A 13,557-nucleotide genomic window follows, 5' to 3' on the forward strand; every position below is an offset into this window, starting at 1 on the left:
TGGCTTTGTAGAAAGACAGAGTTTAAGTAACCTCCTCTAGTAGTCCAACGTTGTCCCAAGCTGAATCCTCATGCAGGCTCTGGACGAGCTACACGAAAGCAGCAGGTTGCCTCGGGAGCTGGCTTCCACCTGTGGTGTACACAGCATCCCAGCATGGGGCTGGGAGCTCCAGCTGTGGCCAGGAAGCTTATATATGATCTAACCAATTTGCAAAGCCTTTACCTCAGGTGTAGATTTCGATCTATCAGTCCCGGGTTCTCAGAAATGCACATGGTTAGTAATGGGTGTTGGACGTGTAACGACTTCCTCAGTCAGGGAGGAACTTTTTCTTATTCTCCTCTCTGTGTCAGCTTGAGAGGACAGCAGGGATTCTTAGGCTCTCATTTGTCTCTGTTTTTTATATCGTTTGTTGGGAGAAAAAATAATTTTAAGTTTGTTGTGTGCCTCAGGATCTTTTTTGCAAAGTAAGGCAATGGTATTACCTTCATTTTATCTATCTCAGTGTGGTTCTGATTTAAGAATCAGGGTCTGGAAGGGGAGTTTCTTGTCCGATGCCCAGTGATGTCTACTGCTGGATGTTCAATTGGCAGTTTTTTTCAAATGTAGTATTTAGTGACAAAAAGCTCACGTGTTGTGTATGCTGGAAACCAGTTGTCCCAATCGAAGTCATATTAATCATCAGAAAATTATTTGTTATAACTTTGTTTTTCAAGAGCAGACTTTCTTTCTTGACTGTTCAACAGCATAATCGTTGTGGTGGTGTTAGAAATATGCTATATACCCCATGTTAAATAACGTTGGGCTCATTCATCCTTTACTATCTATTGCTATGGGTAGGACTGCTGAGAGTGCGTTCAGCAATGGGCTCCACGGTGGGGGATGCTGTGCTCAGTGAGGCTCTGTGCCTTCGCAGCCTCCACCTGCTTTGTCTTGAAACTCTGGACACCCCAGGCTTTGCAAGAAAATTTATTAGAATCAGGACAGGGAGAGAGTTTCTTGCTGGATGGCATACAGGGTGGTGGAAGAAAAAAGAATAGAGGACTTAGGTATGCTTTTCTCATAGCTTTGCTAAAAGCAATCTGAGAAGATTATTTTTCAGTTATCTGAACTGATTTGTTTAACTGTTTTTTTCAGTTAGCAATAAAACAAGCACAGATTTTGTGTCCAGTCTCTTGGACACAACAAACATGATATTGTTTGGGTTTATGTGCTATTTTGTACTATTTGGCTGTAAGTTTAGAGTGTGTAGAGTGCTTCCTTCCAGATGCTTTTTTGTTCTTTAAAATAATATAAATAAATACAAATACTGAATATGTGACTTAGCCAAGAAAGAAAACCTTTTTCGTTTTCTTCAGATTTGCTCTACTCTCTATGGCTGTAACTTGTTTTAATTTTTGCACATAATAAAAGATTTAAAAGGCTTCATTAAATGGTAAAATATAGGCCTTTCACTACAGTTACAGCCTGATCAAAATATGTCTGTGCTTGAATATATTGGATATTCTTCGGAGGGCTGATTAAACTGCTATCCTATTAATATGCAACAATTTCCTGTGTTTTATATACATCGTCATGATGGTACATCACTTATAATCTAGACAGCAATGGATTGCCCTGACCCAGTAAGATTCAATTCTGGTTCAATATCCTACCATATAATTTCTTTCATTATCAAAGGTGCCATCAGGTTTTATGACCCGATTTGATCAGAAAAATAGGTCTTTTAGAAACAGAACTCTGATCAGAGTTTTGCTAAGCAAAGTAACCAGCCATAGATGGTTACTCCAAGATGAAGCAGAAAAATTATTTCAGCTCAACTGCAGAGTGTGTGGCTCAAAACTCTTGGTCAACTCCAAAGGATTCCAGTGGGAGTAGGTGGGAACATTCCTAGTAGGAGAAAAATGCACCGCAACCCTTATTCTCCATCAATTGGTACTGATAGATGCAGAATTTCAGATCTCGTGGTGGATTTGCCTAAATGCTTTCAACTTTTGAGGGGTTTGTATGTCCTTTCAGCCTCCTTGGTTTCTGCTTTTGAATCGTTAAAGCAAAAAGTGGAAAAATGAAAATAAAAACAATGGTGTAGTTAAATCCTTTGTGTTTACAATATTCTTCCTTCAATTGGAAAATGGTATGATGTCTATATGGCAAAAGCTTTTGTATAAAACAATGCAGAGTCATGAAATATATTTTAATGCTGTTCTTCAGTTGTTTTCCCCATAAAATGCAGTGGTGTTAACTTGCTGCTAGTGTTGAGCTTCAGTGGAATTGAAAACTGTTAATTGAACATGTGGTATTTTATACTAGCATGCAGTATCACTTATTAGAGAAAATATATACAGAATGCAATGCTGGAAACTTAGTTTCCTCTCCCTTCTAATGAATTTTCTGCGTTGCAAAGTGAATGCTGTTGAAGAACATTGAGTTCTTGTTGCTGTTGCTGTTTGTAAAGCTTCCCCGCTATAAGGAGAGATTTAATCTGTAGCAAATACCCTGTAAAATGCAATACATCAGATTCTTTGTTTTTTAAACAGCTGAGATTCTACCCCCCTTGAATTCACACAGGTATCAGGATAGTGAATAAAAATGCTGAACTGTGGGGTTTTTTTTAATTTACATTTAATTGGGGTTTTGTTCAGCGGATAATTGTTTACCCTGCAAAGCTAGACATTTTAATACATGCATAGAAACTGCATGTGAAGTAATTAAGAGTTCTCTTTTAAAAAGGCAAAATACCAAGGAAGTCCAGATAAAAGCTAAAGCATACAATGTATAAATACTGCACTTGAGTGGTTAGATAGTTTTGCAAAAGCCTTGGGCTTTTCCTTTCAGCTGTGAGAAGATGATTGTTGGTGCACAGATGTCCCCAGAGGCCGTAACTGTTTAATTTTCAGGCTTTCCACTGGAAGGATGAAAATACAGTCAGTGAAAAAGGCACATGAAGAAGGGAAGTTGTTATGAGGATGATGAAGCCATAAAGTTTTGGTCTTCTGGTTAAAGTCTTTCTTTAGTAATCACTGAAACCTCTCTTTGTGCCTATTCCACATCCTATTAAACATGGTAAAATACAGACGATAGTATCTGTTTATTTGTGGTTATATGTTTAATGGCTTTCCAATAATAAAATCATCCTTTTTCCCCATTACCAGGGCTTTTTGAATCTTTGTTCTTATGGAAATATCTAACCATTGTAGCAATGCTGACTGCACTGCATATTTGAAGGCTGGTAATCATGAGTTAAGTCTACATTAGCAAGTAGTGTGGCCAAGTAGGAGCAGATCAGTGGTGTTAAACAGTTGGTATGAAGGACCCTGTGCCAATACCATAACCATTTCAGCGTGTTTTACTCCAGAATTTCTCTAGTCAGGTCCGGTAGACTCCCTGTAGCAGGGAGTGCATCATCCAGTGTACCTATTTGTGTGCTCTGGAGATGCTTTACTTTGTGAAGCAGATCATGGCAAGAGGGAAGAACAGGGATTTTGCTTTAAAAGTGCTCTCCAGATCTGAACTAAAACACTTACGTAGATGCACCCATTAAGTGGCATTAACAGCATCACTAGCAAAGCAACGGCTGTTTCTTGAACGGTGTTACAAATTACGACCGTGTTCTGATACGCTGAATTACATCCCAGACTTAGGTCAGCAAGTAATGACAGTGGCTTAAACCATAGGAATTTTTTCATACAGGTTTAAACACCTGCCATTGCAGCACCATTTCTCTCCTTAAGAGCTTCCCTTTCCCAGCACCACCTCTCAGTGAATTCAAACAGCAATATGTCAATGGTTGGCAGTGAAACTAACACTAAGGGATTCAGTAGCGCTCATCGAATGAGGCATAGCCACACGATTTTACCTTTTCATCTCCTGTTAATTGAAGTGCTTAAAAATGCCAACTTTTTCTTTTCTTTTGGTAAGGGAGGACAGTGTAGCATCTCCTGTGCTTGCTTCCTGAACCTTAAGGCTTATATGCATCTTGCCATGTCTAGCCTCCAATGGTTGAATTCAGAAATATCTTAAAATTGGGGAAACAGTGCACTGTATCTTTTGGATACCTCTGCAAATTAGAGATAAACTGAAAGAACTAAGTTTGAGGTATGAGAAAGTGAGAGTTCATGAAGAATGAATGTATAGATATTCTAGCCACTGGCCATTAATTGACCTTTTTTTTTTTTTTTTTTTACCAGCAGGTGGAATATTTCAGTGTTATAAAGTTGATTGTCTTTTTCATGTCAGTGGGCTGCTTGTGACAGGTACAGGATTAACAGCTCCAGAAACCAAAGTCCTCTTTTTATCAACAAAACAGGTTCAGCGAGGGCATAAGGAACATAAGCTTCCCCCACACTGCTCAATCAATATGCCTCAACCCTGACCCAAAAGAATATCTCTAAGGGGAAAGGCATTTGTTAAATTTCTTTTCCAATTAATTTGACAGCTCTGCTGAGACTACTAACAAAAGTACTAATTCATGCTAATTGCGGTAGTGGACCTGTGTCACTGGGGAGCTGGGCTGAGCTCTTTGTAACATCACACAACCCACCAGGCAGCGTTGTGATTAGGAGGTGTCACTGGAAGAAAGAACATGGGGTTTGGAGCATGTTCTGACTTAATTTTTTCACCTGCAAAATGGGGACAGGAACACTCTCCTGTATGCGTTAACAAGGGTGGAAAGTTGCAAAAGAACATTCAGCCTCAGTAAATGCAAAATCATCTTCCTGCCCTTCCACAGAGAAAATGTAGACTTTTTGTACGTCTGAATTAACTGTTTTGGCTTGGGATATGTGCATTAACACAAACAACTGGGAGAGGTAAGCCTGGTCAATTGACTGCTGGAAATAAAAAACAAAGCAAAGCCCCAAATGTGTTAGAAACAGAGGGTAAGAGGTAAAATGTAGTCCAATATATAAATCAATCAGTTTCATCAGAAGCATTACAAAAAGAATAAGAGCATTTTCCACCTGATAAATGACACTGCAGAACTAGAGATGAGTATAATCAAAGGCACAGAAGATATTCCCATAAAAACTGATTGAAAAGTTTGTGATTGTTCATCACGGACAAGATGAGTTCATGATAGATCTTTGTAAGGTAAGGAATGGCTTAGAGAGGATACGCCACGAGCAGCTGTTCTTGCTGTCTTATAATAAAAACCAAGGATGCATTGATTTGGCTAAAAGGCTACCAAATCTGAAGGTAAACTGAAGGAAGGATGTATTTTTTCACTTCACGTTGACTACCTAGACTGGAGAGGAATGTCAGAGAAATTCATTGAGACCAATAATTAGCAAAAAAACCATTAGATATTCTACATGAAGGACAGTACAATGGAGGATTATCGTAATTTTTGTTAAAAAATAAATTGGCAGATATAGCGAACCTTGGGTTTCCAGGTCTCGGAAATAGTATCTAGGTTGTAGGGATAAGGGTGAAATAATGAGGGATGGCAAATGATCACCCCCTATTGGCCTTTCTCTTGCACTTTCATTTGGTGCTACCATTAGATGCAAGATAGGTACCGGGGTAAGTGCTAGGGCTAGATGTAATCTGCATGACAATTCATTTGTTCTTCTTTATTTATATTACCTTTCATATTGTTAACCTGTTAACCTGGCCTGGTCCAGGCACAGGGAAGTTATATAAACATCCCCAAGTTATGAAAGTTGTTTTTCACTTATTAGCTGAATCTAGCCCAGGAGGATTCCCAGACACTATCTCCATTTTTCCACTGAGCTGGAAAGGAAACATCTTCCCAAGACCTCGTGTCCTGTGGGACAGGGGCTGCCATGTCTACCAGGTCTATTTGGTTTGCTTTGGGGGGGCCAGGGTTGGTGGGTTGTTCTTGTTTGTGGTTTTGGTTCTTTAAAAGCTCTGACATAGAGAAGGGGAGGTTGAGGAAAGACTAAACCGGAGCGGTACAGTGGTTATCCTTTTGTGGCACACTCAGCCTGGTGTTAGAAAACATTTGTTGTTTGAATCTGTCAGGGTCTAGTTTGCCTTTGAGGAGTCCACAGTGTAATTTTAGTTCAAGGAAAAAATACCTCTTTACTTTTTATCCTTGCCAAACGGTCATTTAAAACTTCCAGATTTCTTGTGTGTGTGTTTATACAACCTTTTTTTTCCTGTTCATGTTGATGCTGGTGGGTTTTTTCTGGTATTTCTTTAATTTAGATTTTTTTTTTTTTACAGTGCTTCTTGAATTAGGAAGTTATTTTTCATCTCTGTGTGGATTAAATTAAGTTTTTAAAAAAACAGAACATGGAATTTCCTTGTTTGACAAAATGATAGCTTAATGTATCTCAGTGCATCCAGGCTTTACTTCAGGAAAACATCATGTTTAGGGAAAGTGAAAGACAGTGCTTATAAACATGGATTTATTAAATTCTCTCTTTAAATACTTGTTTAACTGATTCACTAAGTATGGGTGGAATTAAGGTAGAACTTTGTTTATTTTGCTTTAATTCTGAATCAAGGCTGTGGTTCTCAATGTCTTCCTATTAATGAAAAATTTCATTTCCCCAAAACTGCCTGCATAGAAGCTGAAATGCCGTATGCATTTTGAAACAAGATATTTGTGTATCCACAGACTAGAATTTCTTTGCTGTAATGCTGTGGCTTAGACCTACTATCTTTGACATCGCACTTTCAACAATATTGCTGGTAGCAATCACGGCTGTAATGCACTTCATAAGAAGAGATCCAGAAGCCTGAAGGCATAATGTGGAGCTATTACAGACTGCGGTTGAAAGGTGCAGTGTTATTCCCTCAGGATAAAGCTATCTCTTATGTACATATAATTAATATGTCTGCCAGTAACAGTTATTAAACAAAGAACAGGAATTGTTTCTGCTGAATGACTTGACCTGGGAGTAAAGCCAATTTTAAAAGCATCTGATTAAAATACGTTAAGGTCACAGATCACTATAAAATATGAAGTGGGGAGGAAAAAACAGAAATTTACTCATGAGCAAGATTAAATACTACTGAATATGGTTTTTGTGCTAGCAGCAACTTTCAGGTGTAAAAAATGAGAAGTGCTCATTCCGAAGCGTTTTTCTAGAGGCATTTCAGTGTCGCATTGCACTGAATCCTTGCCCCTTGCATACCGCGCAGTCCAGCCTGCTGGCACAAAGGCTGGAGGGGGAGCCGAGAGGTGGAGAGAAGAGAGATCATTTCCTGAGCCCTCAGATTATTGGCCTCTTACCATTGGAGGAGGCCTAGTGATAGGAAAGAAATTGCACCACTTTTGTTAATTGTTGATTTCTTCTAGCAGCGGACAGCTGCAGTAGTTCTTCAAATCTGTCAGCGGCTTTGGCTGTGATTACTGTATTTTCCAGTCTAGAGATGCAAAAGTACACGATGCATGTTTTCTTCTGCAGTAGTTTTCCCCCCAAAGACAAGTTATAGTAATAAACAGTTGCACTTTTCCAGAGCTATTGCACAGCTAATAATGAAAGGAGTGGTGGGAATTTACTTCAGCATTTAAAATGCAACTTTTATTTTTATGCCTGCATTTTCAGAGTAAAAAGTATGTCTCCCGCACAGAAAATACAATAGGAGGGTTTATTGATTTGCTTATAGTGCTTAGCAAAAATGGCTGGGTTGCTTCTGCTGCTGATCCCAGCACTACCTGTTTTGTAATTATTTCAGGTATTTTGTATAGTGTGCTGAAGACTACAGGGAAGACAATGTAAGAATACAAAGAATACTAAGAATAATTGTTTTTATTTCCCCAACAAACAGAATAGACTCCTATGGGCAGTGAGAGAAAGCCAACGTCCTTACCTCTTCCTGGGGATATTCTTACCTTGGCGGTAACGGGGTCCATCCCTGCCAGAGCTTTTAGCCCTCGTGAAAGTCTTTCTCAATCTTATTTCCCTCCTCCCCTGAGCACAGACAGTGTAGTGTCAGTGCCACAGTCCAGCAAAGAGAAAGCGTGCTCTGCCTGTGCAGTAGCCTTTAGTGGTGATCTCCACCTGCTGACAAGAGTTAGGGCTACCCCTGCCGCCTCCTCCTCTTCCTCCTCCTCAGCAGGTACAGGGAGTTGTCAAAGTGTTTCAGTGACATTCAGCCCTGTACCTCTATTTCTACTGTAAGGAGTAGTACTTAGCTTGGAGACCTACTCCCTTGAGTGGTATCTTACCGTTTATTCGGATCTGGTGACAAAAAGCATGCCTTAAGTTCAACAGAAATAAGAATCGACAATACACTGTAATTTTTAGAAGCCTGTTTGGGCTAGGTGAGTATGCAAGAAGGTACCTAGAGGCCCAGGAGAGAGAGAGGATGTATACATATGTAATGCCATAGATTATGTGGCTTTTCATATACTAATGGACAATGAGAGCTGCTGAAGATGGTTTCCCTGCTCTGAGGGATTTTGCAGGAAACCTACATTATAAAGCGTTGTTTGCTGCTGAGCAGGTGCCATAGTGAACAAGGGAGGAAAAAATGAGACATTTTCAGTGTTGTGAATGACATGTAATACAAACTGAGGACGGGATGACTCAGGGCAGAATTCTACCTTCATTTCCTATGCTTCATGTATCTGAGCCAGAACTGTACCATATCTATATAGTGTTATTTTTAATATAGCAAGAGTAACACGTATGGCTGGATATAATTTGTGACAGAAGTGTGAAATTAACAGTTTTGAAATTTTAATTTAAAGTTAATAACAATTTTCACCTTTTTGCTGTTTCTCAAAGATATAAACAAGAGCAAGAAGGGAAAGAAAGAAATGACTCGCCCGAGGAAAATAAAATGGTTTTGAGAGTTTTATAAGGTTAATCTATGTTGCCTGTTATGCCATGCGTTTTCACAAGCTGACAGCTGTTCTACATGTCATTTTGCATGTGCGCGTGCGTGTAGGTATGGGTGGGTGAACGTGCAATTCTGTTACTGGTGATAAACATAGTGCTGTTGGCGTCTCCAGAGTATGACCATAATATGCGTGGTGAGAAAAAAGAGCCATGTAAATGCTTTTTAAAAGGGTCTTGAGAACATTGCAAAGATGCAAGGCTCTACATGGGCGTCGAGGTGAGCCAGTCGGTAGCATTCACTTCCCAGCACACCTGCACAGCCAAAGGTCATCCTGTGGCTTCAGGTCCAGCATAAGGACCTCCACGGCTGCACGTTGGCATGCCATTTCCACAGATGACAGCGGGAGTGGTTTGCAAAGCCCCTCTAACACGGACCACACGCATGGAGGATGCTTACCTGTCCTCTCTGCAGGGGGCAGGGACAGGAGGCTTGTCCCAGGGTTGCTGTCATCCATCTTGCTAACACACGTGTTGGGGAAATGTTAAGGTATCCGTGAGCTGTACAGGTTTATGATTGAATTCCCTTCTTTTCTAAATGCTGCTGTTTAATGCCACAGTGGCATTTCGCCCCCAGGCTGTTTTATTGAACAGCAGAGGCACAAAGGAGGGAAACACTCGATCGCTTGGTGGATGCTGCCCGTTGCACACCGGTTTCATGGCTGCGTATATCTACTTCCAGTGTGTTGTGATGCTTGAGCCTTGCCTCGAAGCATCTCGCCTCTATTCTGCGCACAAAAAGCAGGGTTCCTGTAGGACCGGGGAGTGCGGGTCTTTTTGCAAATTAAGGGTTGCTTTGACCTTGTGCAGGGAAATGGGTCCTGTCAGGCCTGGAGTACCGGGCCTGGGAAGTCATCTGCTCAGGCAGCGCAGGCTCAGGTCATTAGTTGGTATTTACGGCTGGGAATTGGTGATATTGCTCTGTGTATAGGGGGCTGCAGGGTTTGAATACTGAAATGCTCCTATTTACTAACAGCTTTATATTTTAATGTAAATTAATTCAAACTGAAATGAATCATTTAACCCTTAGGACCATGTTTTCATCTCAAACAGATTAGTCAAACAGAGGCAAAATTTGCTTTGCTGTTGAAAAGACAGTCACATTTCTTTAATCAGTAACTACCATAGATTGCTACATGCATTTGTTTTTCTTTCGCTGAAATAATTTTCTCTGCTCTCTGTCTGAGACAGACTCATCAGTTATAGCTTAAGGAAATTCATTTTCATACAGTAGCGAGGACAACTGCAGTCCTGAAACTCTTACCAGTAGGTGACTTCAATAAAGTCAGGGTGGCTCGCACTCAAATAAAAGAGATTGAAATCAGACTGCATACAGTTTTAAAATAATATTTCAGGTTGGAGTTATCATAGGAGTTACCAGGGTCAATAGATATTGGGCATCTGACTTGAGGAGACCTTCTTAAAAAGCGAAGCCAGACAGCCTTGCTGTACAGTTTCTATCATGTATGTCGAATCTCTCAAGGTTTGCCTTACTCACTTCTAGTTTGCCGAGAGAACAAAATATTGAGAAGCAGCAAGTGCTGTTCACAGCTGGTTCCCATGCTGAAATTACAGATTCTGTGAAGTCTTCCTGTGCTAGTCCTTTTATTTTCAACCTGGCTGAAACCAAAGCCATGGTATTCACCTCAAAAAGCCAAACTCCCTTCCATCAGTTCATGTAATCCAATTTTTCTGACATAAAAAACCGAATGCCTTTTGAAGTAAAGGCTTCATTTTTTCTCTTATATATCAGAATTAAAAAATGACTAGGAAAAGAATAATAATAGTAAGTACATTGGCAACATTTTCTATTGGCACCCCCCTTTCCAAGCTTCAATTTCAAGTATAATTGCTTTTTTTTTTTTTCTCCTTTGGGCTGCAGTTGTGAATAATCTTAAATTGGTCTGACAGACAAAGACAGAAAGTGTGAGACAGCCTGAGGGGAAGAACGAGATTGGGATGCCCTCACTAGGGCATACCAGGGCCACAGGGATCCAACTGGTTCATCCCCCTGCCCTGACTGCTCACTCTGTACCACGATAGCGGAAGCGCGAAACGATGAAATCCCTGTCCCTCTGGAAAAGAAAAAGCCTGATCTCGTTTTACCAGGGTGCTTCCTGCATGCTCCTCTTTCTGCTTCCTTTTTTCTCTGGCCCTACACCACCACCACCACCTTTTCTTAAATGAGGTCTATGAGTTTCCACCTGAGGGGTGAAAGAGGCATTTATTGATGGAGCAGTTTGAGTCCTTCCTTTCTCTTCCTCACCCCACAAAATCTGTCCACTTCTTACGCAAGCTTGTTTACTTATGCCAAATTCATTGCCGTATTAAAATGTTGGTGGTAGGTGCTTTGAAAGTGTCCCAAATAAGTAGTCTTACTTGTAGTTCTGTGCTGTAAATGAATGCTCACGTGTTGCAATGCTATGAAAAAATTATGCTTAATCAGCAGTGGAAATTGTGTCTTGCAGGAAGACCAAAAATATGACAAAGGTTCAGTTTTAGGTTATTAGTCTTTTTCCAATCTTTACATTAGCCTAGTATATAAAATTGTTAAAAAATTAAAAAATTACACTGTATCTATTCATAAATACATCTTGGTCTTGTGTATGCCTGCCCATAAATATAAAAATTTCCCTTCAGCTGAGTAGAATGTAGACATTCAGCAAAACCATTCGAGTTTAATACCTGGCAGTGAGCTTCCATGGGAAGTTTTGGTGAAAGTGCTGCGTAAATATCTGGGCAGACGTAATGTGATATTTCATTTTTAATGTGTTTGTTTAGTTACCAGCGCTGGTAAGAGCAGGACTGGCATCCGTTCTTTTCTGCCTGGCTCGTTGTCTTAGGGCCAGGAATGGCCGTGCTGTGCCCAGAGACAGTAAAATCATTTGAGGCTCCTCTGTCAGCCGGAGGGAGACTGAAGAGGCTCACTAGATACGGCACACGTATCGTGGAGCAGTATTTGGGAGGGAATGAGATTTGAGTCTTAAAAGGCTGCATCAATAACAGCAACAAAATCAAAAAAGCCTGTTTCCTGCTGCATCTTCTCCTAGTGGAGGTGTTTAAGAGTGGCTGAGGTTTCCTTTATTTCCTCGAGTTAAACAGAAATCTCCAAACACCCTTGCAGCCTTCATGGAGATGGAAACACAAGAAACGCTGGCTGAAGGAGGACAGGCTGTGCCAGATCAGGCAGGTTGGCGTTAGGCTCTGGGAACTTCGCCACAAGGTCATTTTTAGCAATTCTGCTTTCACAGATTGCCCGTTGGGCCAACGCTTCAGGGGCTCAAACTCGGGATTGTTTCCTCAGGGCATGCAGGAGAGAACTTGGAGCGGGAGGTGTCTGTCCCAGCTGCTTTGCTAAGCGTGGAAGTCGGAGGCAGCAGCTGCAGCCAGGCGCCTCGATTTGCAAGGGCTGTGAAGTGCTGAAGAGTAGCTGAGATTAGTGCTTCCTTGTGGAACGTTTCGTGCTTCTCACGCTGTGTTCTATGCAGTGTTAGGAGGGTTTCCTTTATTAAAATGTTTCAGAGTAGGACATAGGACTGTGCAGGGGTTAGTTCTCTCTCTGCTTGCCAGTGCGTTTCACTCAGGTGTTTGGCACCAGGAACTAATCAACAAATTTGCCTAACCCAGATATTCAGTTAGGTTTTGGTTATGGACGATAACATGGAAGCTGAACATCCAGTTTAATGCTGCAGCTTCCCTCTCCTCTGTGACTTACAAAGACGCTGGGATTTTTATTCTGACCTTTTTTCCACCTCAGGCTGCCCATCCACGCGCTTTTCTGTTTGAGCAGTGTATGAATGAACGCAAAGGACCACATAGCCTTGTATCTTGGATTTTATACTACGTTTATGAATCAGTTCATCTCCATAAGCAAAACCGAGAAGTGTGTCCCTGTTTAGGCTTATGCTAAGACTGGTGAGCCCATTCTTTTGGCTTCAAATTGGCATTTAATTCAGTGACAGGACCTGGGCAATTTTATCTAAGCTTAACTGTCTGGGCTCCAGACACAAAAAGAAGTCATGTTTTTCTTTGTATTACTCTTTTTTTTTTTTTTTTTTTACATTATATTCAAAATGAGAATGTATTGGGGTTTTCCTAGTGTGCTTGTGCGTTAGGCAGTGTTTGCTGTGGAACCAAAGTGTAGCAAAAGGTGAACATGTTTTAAGATGTGCTCCCTCTTGTTACATTGCCTGTTTGTGTATGGTTGTTGTAGGAATGAGTACAGACCTGTGGGTGACCAGTGTCAGCCAGAATGTTTTTACTTGGTAAATTCCATTTGGAGAAGGATGCATGTCTTGGAGGGAAGCAGCAGCTGAACAGTAGAGTCTGCTGATTCTTATGTGGGTTTGGTCTCTTCTTTTTATTTTCAGATGGTGAGATCATCTTGGTGGAAAGAAGTCAACAGTGTTATTTCACTGCATGGGTTTTTCATAAAAAGTTATTTGCTAAATTGTTCATTTCTGTAACTTACTTCAAAGGCTGTTTTCTTATGATGCAAACATGGCCCTGAATCAGTCTAAAATGCAACAGGAGTCAAAACAGAGGGAGTGTGCCAGTGTTAATGAACCACCACGACCCAGAGTTTTTCAGAAGCATCTTTTATGGGTTCAAGCACCATCCCTAAAGGACTGGGTTAATGTAAAGAACATCCTCCTCGTACAGACCATGCGAGTTCCTGATAGTATCAGGAGCAGCTCATTGAGCCTGATGCATGGTCCTTCAGAAATGGAATAGATCTTTCACTGTT

General features: G+C 40.8%; 1 protein-coding gene across 1 annotated transcript in view; it reads left to right on the forward strand.

The window, feature by feature from the left end:
* Positions 1-13,557, forward strand: part of EPHA3 (EPH receptor A3) — a 231,713-nt gene that overhangs the window by 138,827 nt on the left and 79,329 nt on the right.

Source organism: Pygoscelis adeliae, unplaced genomic scaffold (assembly GCF_000699105.1).
Source record: "Pygoscelis adeliae isolate BGI_AS28 unplaced genomic scaffold, ASM69910v1 Scaffold124, whole genome shotgun sequence".
Lineage (NCBI taxonomy): Eukaryota > Metazoa > Chordata > Aves > Sphenisciformes > Spheniscidae > Pygoscelis > Pygoscelis adeliae.